Source organism: Mixophyes fleayi, chromosome 12 (genome assembly GCF_038048845.1).
Source record: "Mixophyes fleayi isolate aMixFle1 chromosome 12, aMixFle1.hap1, whole genome shotgun sequence".
Taxonomy (NCBI): domain Eukaryota; kingdom Metazoa; phylum Chordata; class Amphibia; order Anura; family Limnodynastidae; genus Mixophyes; species Mixophyes fleayi.
This window is the reverse complement of record NC_134413.1, coordinates 62,362,489-62,377,656: the sequence shown is the minus strand read 5'-3', so window position 1 is coordinate 62,377,656 and position 15,168 is coordinate 62,362,489. Positions and strand designations below refer to the sequence as shown.

The 15,168-nt window shown below is 40.5% G+C and overlaps 1 pseudogene; it reads right to left on the bottom strand.

The window, feature by feature from the left end:
• Positions 1 to 6,217: 6,217 nt before the first annotated feature.
• LOC142108294 (vomeronasal type-2 receptor 26-like) lies at positions 6,218 to 14,650 on the bottom strand (annotated as a pseudogene).
• Between the last annotated feature and the right edge of the window lie 518 nt (positions 14,651 to 15,168).

The following is a 15,168-nucleotide window of genomic DNA, read 5'->3' as shown; positions in this document are numbered from 1 at the left end:
AATCCAAAAAGCCCAAGTTAAGAAAAAGTAGCAAAAAGAGAAACTTAAAATCATCTGAGCAGAAACGTAAAGTTGCCAATATGCCATTTACGACACGGAGTGGCAAGGAACGGCTTAGGCCCTGGCCCGTGTTCATGACTAGTGGTTCAGCTTCACCCACGGATCTTAGCCCTCCTCCTCCTCCCCCCCCCTACAAAAAATTGAAGAGAGTTATGCTGTCAGCAACAAAACAGCAAACAACTCTGCCTTCTAAAGAGAAATTATCACAAATCCACAAGGCGAGTCCAAGGGTGTTGGTGGTTGTCAAGCCTGACCTTCCCATCACTGTACGGGAAGAGGTGGCTCGGGAGGAGGCTATTGATGATGTAGCTGGCGCTGTGGAGGAACTTGATGATGAGGATGGTGATGTGGTTATTGTAAATGAGGCACCAGGGGGGGAAACAGCTGATGTCCATGGGATGAAAAAGCCCATCGTCATGCCTGGTCAGAAGACCAAAAAATGCACCTCTTCGGTCTGGAGTTATTTTTATCCAAATCCAGACAACCAATGTATGGCCATATGTAGCTTATGTAAAGCTCAAATAAGCAGGGGTAAGGATCTTGCCCACCTAGGAACATCCTCCCTTATACGTCACCTGAATAACCTTCATAGTTCAGTGGTTAGTTCAGGAACTGGGGCTAGGACCCTCATCGGTACAGGGACACCTAAATCCCGTGGTCCAGTTGGATACACACCAGCAACACCCTCCTCATCAACTTCCTCCACAATCTCCATCAGATTCAGTCCTGCAGCCCAAGTCAGCAGCCAGACTGAGTCCTCCTCAATACGGGATTCATCCGAGGAATCCTGCAGCGGTACGCCTACTACTGCCACTGCTGCTGTTGCTGCTGTTAGTCGGTCATCTTCCCAGAGGGGAAGTCGTAAGACCGCTAAGTCTTTCACAAAACAATTGACCGTCCAACAGTCGTTTGCCATGACCACAAAATACGATAGTAGTCACCCTATTGCAAAGCGTATAACTGCGGCTGTAACTGCAATGTTGGTGTTAGACGTGCGCCCGGTGTCCGCCATCAGTGGAGTGGGATTTAGAGGGTTGATGGAGGTATTGTGTCCCCGGTACCAAATCCCGTCGAGATTCCACTTCACTAGGCAGGCGATACCAAAAATGTACAGAGAAGTACGATCAAGTGTCCTCAGTGCTCTAAAAAATGCGGTTGTACCCACTGTCCACTTAACCACGGACATGTGGACAAGTGGTTCTGGGCAAACGAAGGACTATATGACTGTGACAGCCCACTGGGTAGATGCATCCCCTTCCGCGGCAACAGCAACAGCTGCATCAGTAGCAGCAACTACAAAATGGCGGCTCGTGCAAAGGCAGGCAACATTGTGCATTACAGGCTTTAATAAGAGGCACAATGCTGACAACATATTAGAGAAAATGAGGGAAATTATCTCCCAGTGGCTTACCCCACTTAGACTCTCATGGGGATTTGTGGTGTCAGACAATGCCAGTAACATTGTGCGGGCATTAAATATGGGCAATTTCCAGCACGTCCCATGTTTTGCCCACACCATTAATTTGGTGGTGCAGCATTACCTCAAGAGTGACAGGGGTGTGCAGGAGATGCTTGCGGTGGCGCGCAAAATTGCTGGACACTTTCGGCATTCAGCCAGTGCCTACCGCAGACTAGAGGCACATCAAAAAAGCATGAACCTGCCCTGCCATCACCTCAAACAAGAGGTTGTGACGCGCTGGAACTCCACCCTCTATATGCTGCAGAGGATGGAGGAGCAGCAAAAGGCCATTCAGGCCTACACAGCCACCTACGACATAGGCAAAGGAGTGGGGATGCGCCTCAGTCAAGCGCAGTGGAGACTGATTTCCGTGTTGTGCAAGGTTCTGCAGCCATTTGAACTTGCCACACGAGAAGTCAGTTCCGACACTGCCAGCTTGAGTCAGGTCATTCCCCTGATCAGGCTGTTGCAGAAGCAGCTGGAGAAAGTGAGGGAGGAGCTGGTAAGCCATTGCGATTACACCAAGCATGTAGCTCTTGTGGATGTAGCCCTTCGTACGCTTTGCCAGGATCCGAGGGTGGTCACTCTTTTAAAGTCAGAGGAATACATTCTGGCCACCGTGCTCGATCCTCGGTTTAAAGCGTATGTTGTGTCTCTGTTTCCGGCGGACACAAGTCTACAGCGGTGCAAAGACCTGCTGGTCAGGAGATTGTCCTCTGAAGAGGACCGTGACATGCCAACAGCTCCACCCTCATTTTCTTCCACATCTATGGCTGCGAGGAAAAAGCTCAGTTTTCCCAAAAGAGGCGCTGGCGGGGATGCTGATAACATCTGGTCCGGACTGAAGGACCTGCCAACCATTGCAGACATGTCTACTGTCGCTGCATTGGATGCTGTCACAATAGAAAAAATTGTGGATGATTACTTTGCTGACACCATCCAAGTAGACATGTCAGACAGTCCATATTGTTACTGGCAGGAAAAAAAGGCAGTTTGGAAGCCCCTGTACAAACTGGCTCTATTTTACCTGAGTTGTCCCCCCTCCAGTGTGTACTCGGAAAGAGTTTTTAGTGCAGCGGGGAACCTGGTCAGTGAGCGGCGAAGGAGGTTGCTTCCTCAGAATGTTGAAAAAATGATGTTTATAAAAATGAATAATCAATTCCTCAATGAAGTACAGCACTGCCCTCCAGACAGTACAGAGGGACCTGTGGTTGTGGAGTCCAGCGGGGACGAATTGATAATGTGTGATGAGGAGGAAGTACACACTGTAGGGGGAGAGGAATCAGAGGTTGAGGATGAGGACGACATCTTGCCTCAGTAGAGCCTGTTTAGTCTGTACAGGGAGAGATGAATAGCTTTTTTGGTGTGGGGGCCCAAACAAACCAATCATTTCAGCCAAAGTTGTTTGGTAGGCCCTGTCGCTGAAATGATTGGTTTGTTAAAGTGTGCATGTCCTATTTCAACAACATAAGGGTGGGTGTGAGGGCCCAAGGACAATTCCATCTTGGACCTTTTTTTTTTGCATTATATGACCAATCAACAGTCGTTTGCCATGTTCAAAAAGTAAAACCAAATTTAAAAAAATACAAGAAATTAAACCAAAAGTAAAATGCCGTGTCATAATTTAAAACAAGAGGTATTGACGTGCTCTAAAACTACTGTATTGTTGTTTCTATTTTATAAACACTACACTTGAAAGCTTGAGTCTTTCAATAAAAAAGTAACTGTCCATTGCACGACTATGTGCAACAGGGACAGTTTTTTGGGTTTACAAAGTCAAACAATAACACTTCGACCCTGTCTGTCTGAGATCTCAATGACGAATTGTCTGTACCATGTTTGGAGGAGGTATTGTGGCCCCGGTATCAAATTGGGTACCGGGGCCACCCCACTATGCAGTCCAGATACTTGTTTGGTGGAATTCAGACACGTGGAGGGTTTTTTAATTATATTGTGGCCTCGGTACCAAATTGTGTACCGGGGCCACCACACTACGCAGTCAAGATAGATAGATGCGTATCATAGATAAAGTACATTCAGTGGTGTGGGGCAAATTGAAAAATATTCAAAATGCACTGACATTATCAAAAACAAGAGGTTGTCACACGCTAAAACTCCAACATGTATATGATGGAGAGGATGGAGGAGCAGCCGTATGTGTAGTGTAATGCAGACCTGTTGAAGGTTTTTTATATATTTTATTGTGGTGCCCAGTGCCCACTCCTCTACGCAGTCCAGGTACATTTATTGGTGCGATTCATAAAAGTTCAGGGTTTTTAAGATATTGTGGTGACCCACTCCTCTACGCAGTCCAGGTACATTTATTGGTGCGATTCATAAAAGTTCAGGGTTTTTAATATATTGTGGTGACCCACTCCTCTACGCAGTCCAGGTACATTTATTGGTGCGATTCATAAAAGTTCAGGGTTTTTAATATATATTGTGGTGACCCACTCCTCTACGCAGTCCAGGTACATTTATTGGTGCGATTCATAAAAGTTCTGGGTTTTTAAGATATTGTGGTGACCCACTCCTCTACGCAGTCCAGGTACATTTATTGGTGCGAATCATAAAAGTTCAGGGTTTTTAATATATATTGTGGTGACCCACTCCTCTACGCAGTCCAGGTACATTTATTGGTGCGATTCATAAAAGTTCTGGGTTTTTAATATATTGTGGTGACCCACTCCTCTACGCAGTCCAGGTACATTTATTGGTGCGATTCATAAAAGTTCAGCATTTTTAATATATATTGTGGTGACCCACTCCTCTACGCAGTCCAGAAAGATACCTTGTTGCAACGTTTTGGACTAATAACTATATTGTGAGGTGTTCAGAATACACTGTAAATTAGTGGAAATGCTTGTTATTGAATGTTATTGAGGTTAATAATAGCCTAGGAGTGAAAATAAGCCCAAAAACTTGATTTTTAAACTTTTTATGTTTTTTTGCAAAAAAATCCGAATCCAAAACCTTAAATCCGAACCGAGACCTTTCGTCAAGTGTTTTGCGAGACAAATCCGAACCTCAAAAATAACGAAAATCCGGATCCAAAACACAAAACACGAGACCTCAAAAGTCGCCGGTGCACATCCCTAGTTTCCACTACACTCCTGCCACAGCTAGTCCCAGGGGTCCCTAAACGGATCCCAGAAACCCTATTTCCGTGACAAACAACAGTTAGCAGTTAAAGTCAAGTCAATTGAACTTGTTAAACGCATCAGAAAGTCCCATTCTAAATCAACAACTCCAAGGCCTATCTAACCATGTGGAAAATGACGCAATGATAGTTTAGGTAAATGTGCATGGCTCCGTTTAATGAAAAACATTCTAAACAAACAACACATTTAAGGGGGTCTGGTGTCTGTAACCACGAATATTAGAGACTCTTTAAAAGCTGGCAATTATACAGCCTCCGTAAGGCCTCTGTCTGACATTGGACCACAATTAAACAAAGCAGTCAAACCAAAACCATTTTTTTTTTACTTTTACCAATATTAATATTATCAGTTATTTTAATCATACATATTCAAGAAAGATATAAGAGATTAGGGGTTACCAAAAATGTCACTAACCCATGCCTTATTTATAACATTAAATGTTTGTGTAGCCTGGTTTATGTTGAGAAAACTAACCAGAAAGTAAAGGGTCTCCTTGAGCAACATAAATTTTCTATGCATAAAAAAACAGAAGGTTACATACATTGAAGTTTATATAATAGCTAGATACTATGTATAAGAGCATCAATAAGTTGCACATTTAAAACATATGGTCATTGCCCATTGTGGCAGGAGATGGGTAGCAGGTACTCTGTATAGAGGAAAGCTGCTCTGTATTGGTTAGGTGTGGAGAGTCCCCACATGGGGTCTCATATATAACTGTAATGAGCTACATTTGATCATTGAAAAACTCGGGACTGTAACAGTATTTTACAGTGTAAAATAATATAATTAGACTGATACTAAAATATTGGTCGTTATAGAAAGGTGTTAAAAATAGAAAAGTCAACCAATGTTGTTACTAGGATCACTTTCAATGGGTTTTGTAAAGCATTTTATTTTTTTCTGCTTCACCTATGTGCACATATGTCCATGTGGTCACTGAGTATTACTGTCAGTATCTAAATTGCCTAGTACAAGTCTATGACAGGTATTGTGTTGTTGCCCGTGACAGGTTATCTTTGCACACATCTATATATGTATTTCTGTGTTTAACCAAACTTGGTTCTAGATTCTGCCTGTTTACTACCAGCTCTTTGGTTTTGAATTTTGATTATCTTTTTGGAAGTCTTAGAGACAACTTTTTATAAGCAATGGAGATTTAATGGAGGTGGGGGCAGCTACTGGAAAACAGCATGTTAGTCTGGTCTCTGAAGTTCACATACATTTAGTCATCCCTGAACTGAATGTTTTCAGATTAGTATTTTTTCTAAAGCCAGTCATAAGATATAAATATTAATATTAAGACAATGAAGTCTATAAATCGCTTGCATATCTATTAATACCACCATACAGGGTACTGCACTCAGAAAAGGTACATGAAAAAAACAGAGGTGCGTACATGCATAACATCACAGTCTTAATACAAGCTAATAGACTTAAAAAATAACACGCGATTCCTTAATCTATTTCATATTTTAATGTATGGCATTAAACTTGTTGCATTTGGTTCTTTGCACAATTGCAATACCTTTAATAGTTAATTCAGGTCTAAAAAGTAAAAAATAGCACTTGGGAATAAATATGCAGACGACAAGTATATCTCCACAGCCACAACATGTTTCCCTCTAGTGCTCAAATAAGCTGGAACAAAAGATATCCAGACACCGCAGAACACCAGCATACTGAAGGTGATAAACCTGGCTTCATTGAAAATATATCTGGCAAATTCCTGGATAGGAAAGCAGCAATAAAACAAAGGATAGAAATCCCATAAATCCAAGCACAGAATAAAATCCAATCAATCATCATCATCATCATTTATTTATATAGAACACAATAAAATCCAATCAATGAACCCTCATTGCACACTGCTAATATTGTCCCAATTTCATCTTCCATGTTATAGTACAGGAATGGAGGAGCAATTCCCAACCATATAGCACATATAATTAATTGACACAAAGAACAAAAATAACTATAGAAGCAGACAATCTGGGCCCAAAGAGGTACCTCAACTTGCTTCCTGGCCGGATGGCATTGAAAGCAATAATTACAGTCACCGTCTTGGCCAAAACGGAGGAGACTGAAAACGTAAAGGTGATTCCAAATATTATTTGCCTTAAAAGCCATGTTGCCTTGATGGGATGACCAATGAATATCAAAGAACAAGGAAAACACATTTTAAGAGATATTAGTAGAAAATAACTGATTGTTTGGTTGTTTGGTTTCATAACACGAGTATTTCGGTGCTTTGTAAAAAATGCTGTGATTACACAAGTCAAAGAAAAGAGCACAATGGATACAGCTGTAAAGAATTCCCCAAAAGGTTCACTGTATGATAGGTAAGAAATGTCTTTAAAAATGCATGTGTCTCTGTTTAAATTAGGCCATTGTTCCTCTGGACATATACGACACGTTTCCATATCTACACAAAAAAAACAATGCTATTAAATCACAAATAAAACATATTTATAAACATGAGAAATGCAGGAAACAGTATAGAAAACATTATTATCTGTTTAAATTAGAGATGAGCAGTTCGGATTCTACCCAATTGTGATTTCACTGCTTTTTTGATTTCAAGTGCTGTTTTTGTTTAAAGTGTGGAGTTGGTTCCAGTAAGGAGTTGAATCCAGGAAGGGGTTTAATCTGGTAAGTGGCTAGGAAAGGCTAGTACTAAAGTTCACTGTAGGCTATAAGAAGTTAGGTTAGCCATAATAAGATGAGTAGTAGCAGGCTTGATGATCTCACTCAATGCATATCTTGTCATATGTATGCACACTTGGAGCAAGTGTTCCAAGGTTTATACCTCTGTGAGAAATGTGAGCAATTGGTCTCTTTGGAAACCCAGGTAACTGATCTAAAGCAGACCATTGCACTTTTGAGAGACATTGCCAACCTGGAGCAGAGTTTACAGCTCACCGTTGATGCGTTATCTGAGCAGGGTGGAGCAGAGACAGAGGAGGATGCACAGGTAGGCAGCTTGGTAACAGTTACTAGGGGTAGCAGAGGGAGGAAGAGGCAGGCCAGTTCTGAGCTAGGCAATCCCAGCAGATTTGCCAGATTGGATGAAGATACTGTGGAAGGCAGTTCAGAATTGGTAGAGTTGGATGACACTGCTTCCTCTAGCAACCAGGGGAATGGTCTCTCCAGCACAGAGGGGACCAAAGTTACTCAGGGACCCAGGCAGATTGTGGTGGTAGGGGATTCAATTATTAGGAAGGTAGATAGGGCAATCTGTTACCGGGACCTTGCATGCCGAACAGTGTGTTGTCTCTCGGGTGCTCTGGCTCGGCATATTGCGGATCGGGTGGACAGATTGTTGGGAGGGGCTGGGAATGACCCAGCGGTTTTGGTGCATGTTGGCACCAATGACCGAGTTAGAGGAAGAAGGGGTGTCCTAAAGAATGAATTCAGGGACATAGGTCGCAAACGTAAGGCAAGGACATCCAAGGTAGTATTTTCGGGAATACTACCTGTGCCACGCACTAGTCCAGGGAGGCAGCGGGAGATTAGGGAGGTTAATGCGTGGCTAAAAGATTGGTGTAAGAAGGAGGGTTTTGGATTCTTAGAGCACTGGGCTGATTTCTCGGTCAGTTGCCATCTTTATTGTTGTGATGGATTGCACCTGAATGAGGAGGGGGCTGCAGTGCTAGGGGAGAGGATGGTTAGAAGGTTGGAGGAGATTTTATACTAGGCTCCGGGGGGAGGGGCAAGCAAGTATTTATGGGATAGACATTGAGAGAAGTAAGGAGGAATTTAACAAGAGTAAAGGGGGTGGAGAGGGGGGAAAGGGAAGCATAGCCGATAAGGAGCGGCCCTTTTTAAAGCAAAAAGAAATACCTAAGGGAGGCAATAGACTTAAGTGTATGCTTGCAAATGCAAGAAGCCTGACAGATAAAATGGGGGAGTTAGAACTAGTAGCAATGAATGAGCAGTATGATATTATAGGTATTACTGAGACCTGGTGGGATGATACACATGACTGGGCAGTCAACTTGGAAGGCTATTCTCTCTTCAGGAGGGATAGGGTAAATAAAAGGGGAGGAGGAGTATGTCTTTATATTAAGCCAGAATTAAAACCAAGTATTCAGGAAGTTCTATATGAGAATATTGGTGATAATATAGGGGCATTGTGGGTGGAAATATCCAGCGGAGGAAAAAGTTCAGAGAAGTTTCTGATAGGGATATGCTAAAAACCGCCAGATATTAGTACGATTGAGGAAGCCCAACTTCTACAGCGAATTGAAAAGGCTACACAACTAGGTTAAATTTTAATTATGGGGGATTTTAATTATCCGGACATTGATTGGAGTACTGAGACCTGCGGTACAGCTAGGGGAAATAGCTTTCTGAGCACGCTAAAAGACCATTACATGTCCCAATTAGTTGAGGAACCAACTAGGAACCGGACTATACTGGACCTAGTAATAACAAACAATGTAGACGTAATATCAAATATTCAAGTAAAGGAGCACTTGGGAAACAGTGATCATAATATGGTCTCATTTGAAATTAGTTTCCAGAAACAACAGTATAAGGGATCAACTAGGACTTTAAACTTTAAAAAGGCAAATTTTAATATGCTAAAGGAGTCTATAAAGAGCATACACTGGGACAAAGCCTTTGAAGGAAAAAATACGGAAGAAATGTGGGCTGTCTTTAAAATGTTGTTGGAAACATACACGTATAAGTTCATTCCTATGGGAAATAAATGTAAAAGAATTAAGTCTAAACCAATGTGGCTAAATAAAAAGGTAAGGGAAGAAATGCAAAGGAAGAAGCGTGCATTTAAATTGTTTAAGTCTGAAGGGTCAGAGGAGTCCTTCCATAGGTACAAGGAATGTAATAAAACATGCAAAAAGGAAATTAGATTGGCTAAATTAGAAAATGAAAGGCACGTTGCAAAAGAAAGTAAGACAAACCCCAAAAAGTTTTTTAAGTATATAAATGGCAAAAGGATTAAAAAAGATAATATAGGACCCCTAAGAAGTGATATGGGTGAATTGATAAATGATACTAAGGAAAAAGCAGAGATATTAAACACGTTCTTTTCTTCAGTATTTACCAGAGAGGAACAAATGGCAGGAGTAATACATAAAAATGGAAATGAAACCATGCCATTAATTAATACTTGGTTGTCAGAGGAAGAAGTCCAAAGGCGACTGAAGAATATTAAGATAAATAAAGCTCCAGGTCCAGATGGCATACACCCAAGGGTCCTTATGGAGTTAAACTCGGAAATAGCTAGACCGCTATTCTTAATTTTCAGAGATTCAATCTCATCAGGCTCAGTACCAAGGGATTGGCGAATAGCAGATGTGGTGCCGTTGTTTAAAAAGGGGACGAGATCACAACCAGAGAATTATAGACCTGTAAGCCTGACATCAATAGTGGGGAAACTACTGGAAGGTATTTTAAGGGACAGTATTCAGGATTACTTGGTACGCAATAAAATTATTAGTGGGAATCAACATGGATTTGTGAGGGATAGGTCATGTCAAACTAATCTAATTAGTTTCTACGAGGAAGTTAGTGGAAACTTAGACCAGGGCAGGACAGTAGATGTGGTCTACTTAGATTTTGCAAAGGCCTTTGATACAGTGCCACACAAGAGGTTGGTTTACAAAATAAGGGAACTGGGTCTAGAAATCAAAATTTGTACTTGGATCGAAAACTGGTTAGAGAATAGGGAACAGAGAGTTGTGATAAATGGAACATTTTCTAATTGGTCAAAAGTCTTAAGTGGAGTACCTCAAGGTTCCGTGCTGGGACCACTCCTTTTTAATATATTTATTAATGACCTTGGTGATGGTTTAGAGAGTAAAGTTTCTATTTTTGCAGATGACACTAAACTCTGTAAGGTAATAAAATCAGAGCAAGATGTAGCTTCTCTACAGAGGGACTTAAATAAACTGGAGGATTGGGCGGCTAAATGGAATATGAGGTTTAACACAGATAAATGTAAGGTTATGCATTCAGGGATCAAAAACAAGAACGCAATCTATAAATTAAATGGAATTAATTTGGGAGAATTTATAATGGAAAAGGATTTGGGAGTGCTCGTAGACAGTAGACTTAGCAATAGTGCTCAATGTCAAGCAGCAGCTGCAAGGGCAAACAAAGTATTGGCATGCATAAAAAGGGGCATAGATGCAAGGGAAGACAGTGTAATTTTGCCACTGTATAAATCGTTGGTAAGACCTCATCTTGAATATGCAGTACAGTTCTGGGCACCACTCTATAAAAAAGATAATTTGGAACTAGAAAGGGTTCAGAGAAGGGCGACAAAATTGATAAAGGGTATGGAGTCATTAAGTTATGAGAAAAGGTTAGCCAGTTTAGGCATGTTTACTTTAGAAAGGAGGCGTCTTAGGGGAGATATGATTACTATGTACAAATACATTAGGGGTCAATACAGAGAGCTTTCATGGGAACTTTTTACCCCAAGGACCATACACAGGACACGTGGTCATGCCCTAAGGTTAGAGAAGAGGAAATTTCACAACCAGCAAAGGAAGGGGTTCTTTACAGTAAGGGCAGTCAAGATATGGAATTCATTGCCAGGGAAGGTTGTGATGGCAGATTCAATAGATATGTTTAAGAAAGGGTTAGACAAATTTTTAGCGGAAAGGTGTATCCAGGGATACGACCGTTAATTTAAAATAAAGGATAGTAGTGGATATAGGGTAAAAATTGGATTGCAATATTGAGTCTGGGGGGATTTTCAAAATTGAAACAGATTGGCGGTTGCCTACTCTGGATTAATTTTAAATATAAGTGCAGAATCGCAGGAGATCCAAAATAGGTTGAAATGATGGACTGGTGTCTTTTTTCAACCTCATCAACTATGTTACTATATCCGAGAATTGGTGTTTCAAGTGAAACCGAGTCATGAATGGGTTTTGGCACCAGTTTTATGTCCCAAAGCATGGCAAAATGTAATTTCAGGAAAAATATTGATGAAGAACTTGAGAGATTTGGATTGATAACTTCTATATATAGCCCTTCCTCGTTTTCTCATGTACCATTTTAAAACAGACAGAGTGTATAGAGGATGCTAGCTTCTGTGCTCTGCTCTGAAAACATTGAATAAAGTTAAACTAGAGCACACAGATTTAGACAGAGAGATAGAGAAAACAATAGCATATTGGTGATTATGTAAAGCAGTTTTTAGGGATCAGTCAGCTAGAACTGCTGATCAATTGGCTTAAATTTAACTATCAGATCATTTAGACGGAGTAGTGGCTACTGGTTGTTATTAATGTTTATATATAGTACTAGTATATAGACTGAATTAGAATTCTCAAATAACTAGTATATTTAGTGGAGTCAAACTGTGTGCTTTTATTATATGAGTTGTAGCAGCAGAACCCAAAAGACAATTAGGTTTATTTCTAAGTTAAGTTTTTCTAGTGAGAATATTCTTGTGTGGCAGTGACATATGTATTAAGTGGGAATAAAAATGTTTGTTTTTTTTCAGAGCGTCAGCAGAAGAATTCTTCCAAATCAATTACTATATTCTAATCCTTTTATTTTTAATAGTTGTTAAGTTGTTAAGTGTCATTCAGTGACATCTATATTAAGTGGGAAAAAAGGGTGTTTACATGTCAAGGTTTTTCGTGGGCATTCAGCATTTCTTATAGAACATTGCAGTGGCTGCAAAAGAAATGTTATTTGCCATGCTACCAACTGAAGCAAGTCCATTTGATAAATTAAACAACAAAAAAAAATAGTGTAAGGTGCAAGAGATAAAAATGTTGAAACACTGCATGCTCACACTAAATTTGTAATGTTAGTCAACATGCATCATGGAGCATGAAGAGCCAGTAACAATCATGTCATTAGATGGACAGAGGCATCAGTAGATATTTAGACAAATAGATACCCAATTGTAAAGCGCTATGTAATTGGCTGTCTCTATATAAATACATGTTGATGATGATAGACGAAGGTGGTCTGTACCCATACGAAAAAAAAAATTATACACACAATAAATTTGGAACATAATAGGGCATCAATCATAGACACAGTAGTGTCTATGATGGATGCCCTAGTGTCTATGTTGAACAGTAGTACGAATGAACAGAGCTCGATATTTATAAAAGTAAATAGACAAAGGTGGCCTGCACCCATACTAAAAAATTCAAAGACTAGTACTAGGCACTTCTCAATGGTCAAAGCATTCATGGTAGGCCAAGAGCAGAGCTTTCAAATACCTTCTTTCACATAACCTATTGTTTATGCTACAAGTGAAGTAGATGTGGGCCATAATGCTGCCCTTGTGAATCAAACAAGATGACTTTAATATTTATGCCAGTTACCATGTATATCTACATTCAGTTACCATGCATCTACATACCAGTCCAGTTTGAGAGTAAAATGTCAACCTCAATTCGTCCTTTTAGCTAAGCTCAAGTGTAGTATCTGACCTAGTTTGATTTGATACTGGAAGGATGGTGGTGTTTGAATCCAAGGGTGACTGTGCCTTCAAGGGACAGGGTCCATAGGTGACCTGAAAATGCAGTGGTGGTGGGGCTGGAACTCTCACTTGCAAAACTCTGGGGCAAAGGTGACTGGCTGAGACTTGCAGCGGAGGTGGTTCCAAAGACCCATGTATATAACTATTTTAGTAGTTAAGGATATTTGAACGCATTTAGGGTATTTTGTGGTTGCTAAATTGAAAAATGAAAGCATTTTTTTTAAATTGGATCTAGTTCTTGAGATAATGGATTCCTACAATTAATAAGGAACTAAGCTGTAACATGTGCATATGGGAATCTATGAGAACATTCTAAAAGGTCAGACACAGAAATATTCTAGGTGTTCACTCCACGATCATCCTAGAATATTCCCTCATCGTATATATAAGTGATCAGTGCCACCCAATCAGCAGTCAGTTGACAGTTGACAGTTGAGTGGTTTGCATTGTCTATTGTGTTTTTCTTGTTTCTCATCCATGTAATAAATTTATATACATGTTATTAGTGTAAATAAGTGAACTTGTATATGGGGTGGTTGTAGTGACAATTTGTATATACAGAGTGTTTCAAGTAAGGATAAAGTCAACTGGTTGACAGGGAACAAATCATTCTCCCACCATTCCATAGTAAGCTGGGACTATGGAAACAGTTTGCTGAGGCTTTGGACAAAGATGACAATTGCTTCAAATACTTGTAGATCGTTCCCTGGACTAAGCATGGAAAAACTTAAAGCAGGAATCTTCGATGGCTCTCAAATTCGTTAATTTATCAAGGTTTCTAATTTCACAAAATTTATGAATGGTGTTGAAGCTTCTGCCAGGTGCAGTTATGTTTCAGTTGTCAAGAACTTCTTGAGTAACAACAAAGTAGACAACTATGAAGAACTGGTGCACAACAGGCTCAAAAACATTAGCAATGTGGGTACTAATGTGAGCATAAATTTACATTTTCACCATAGCCACTTACACAGATTGCCAGATAATCTTGGTGATTATAGTGAGTAACAAGGGAAGAGGATTAATCAAGATATAAAAGTGATGGAGGAAAGGTTTCAAGGCACATAGGACAGAAACATGATGTCAGACTATTGCTAGAGCCTGCAACATGATTGGCCTGATAATCCACAAAAGAAAATCATACAAAATAGCTTTTTCCTATGCAATAATTGTAATTATCCGAATCATTTTACTATGTTTATCTGTTATTATACTGAATAAAATGCAATCATATATATTCCATTTGTTTACTTGTGTATGATTTGAGACAATTTCAATGTGATTTGTAAGAAGGCCTCGTCTGACATTTTATTTTCATTGTTATGTTTTTCAATGCGGTACAAATACCTAAAAAATTAGTCAATCTAGCAAATCTGATTTTATATTTTGTATCACATATCGCCCTAGCACAAAGGGCTTGATACTCTCACCTGCCAAATGCGGGATCCTTGTCGGCGCCGGGCGCTGCATCTGTCCGATTGCAGTCGCCATCTTGCTTCCGGGTCTGTGTATGCGCAGGTCCGTCCTGTCAGTTAGAACTCCTCCTCTTTGCTCCCATTCATCCAACCTGCAAATACCTCACTATTTAAAGCACCTGGGCCCACTCTCAGTTGCCTGTTATTTGTTTGTTAGCCCTGACTGTGTGAAGACTTGACTCTCTGGCTCCAGCCTACCTGTTCCTGTATTCTGCATGTCTGACTCAGCTCTGCTCATTTCTGGCTATCAGCTCACAGAGTATACCATCCTTTTTCAGCATCTCAGCTCAGCTGTTCAGTGTGATTAAACTACAGATCTCAGCTCACAGAGTTATCCTACCTGTTCCTATATTTCAGCATGTCTGACTCAGCTCTGCTCATTTCTGGATATCAGCTCACAGAGTATACCATCCTTTTCAGCATCTCAGCTCAGCTGTTGAGTGTGATTAACCTACAGATCTCAGCTCACAGAGCTCTCCTACCTGTTCCTGTATTTCTGCATGTCTGACTCAGCCATTGGCTTGGGCTTCACTC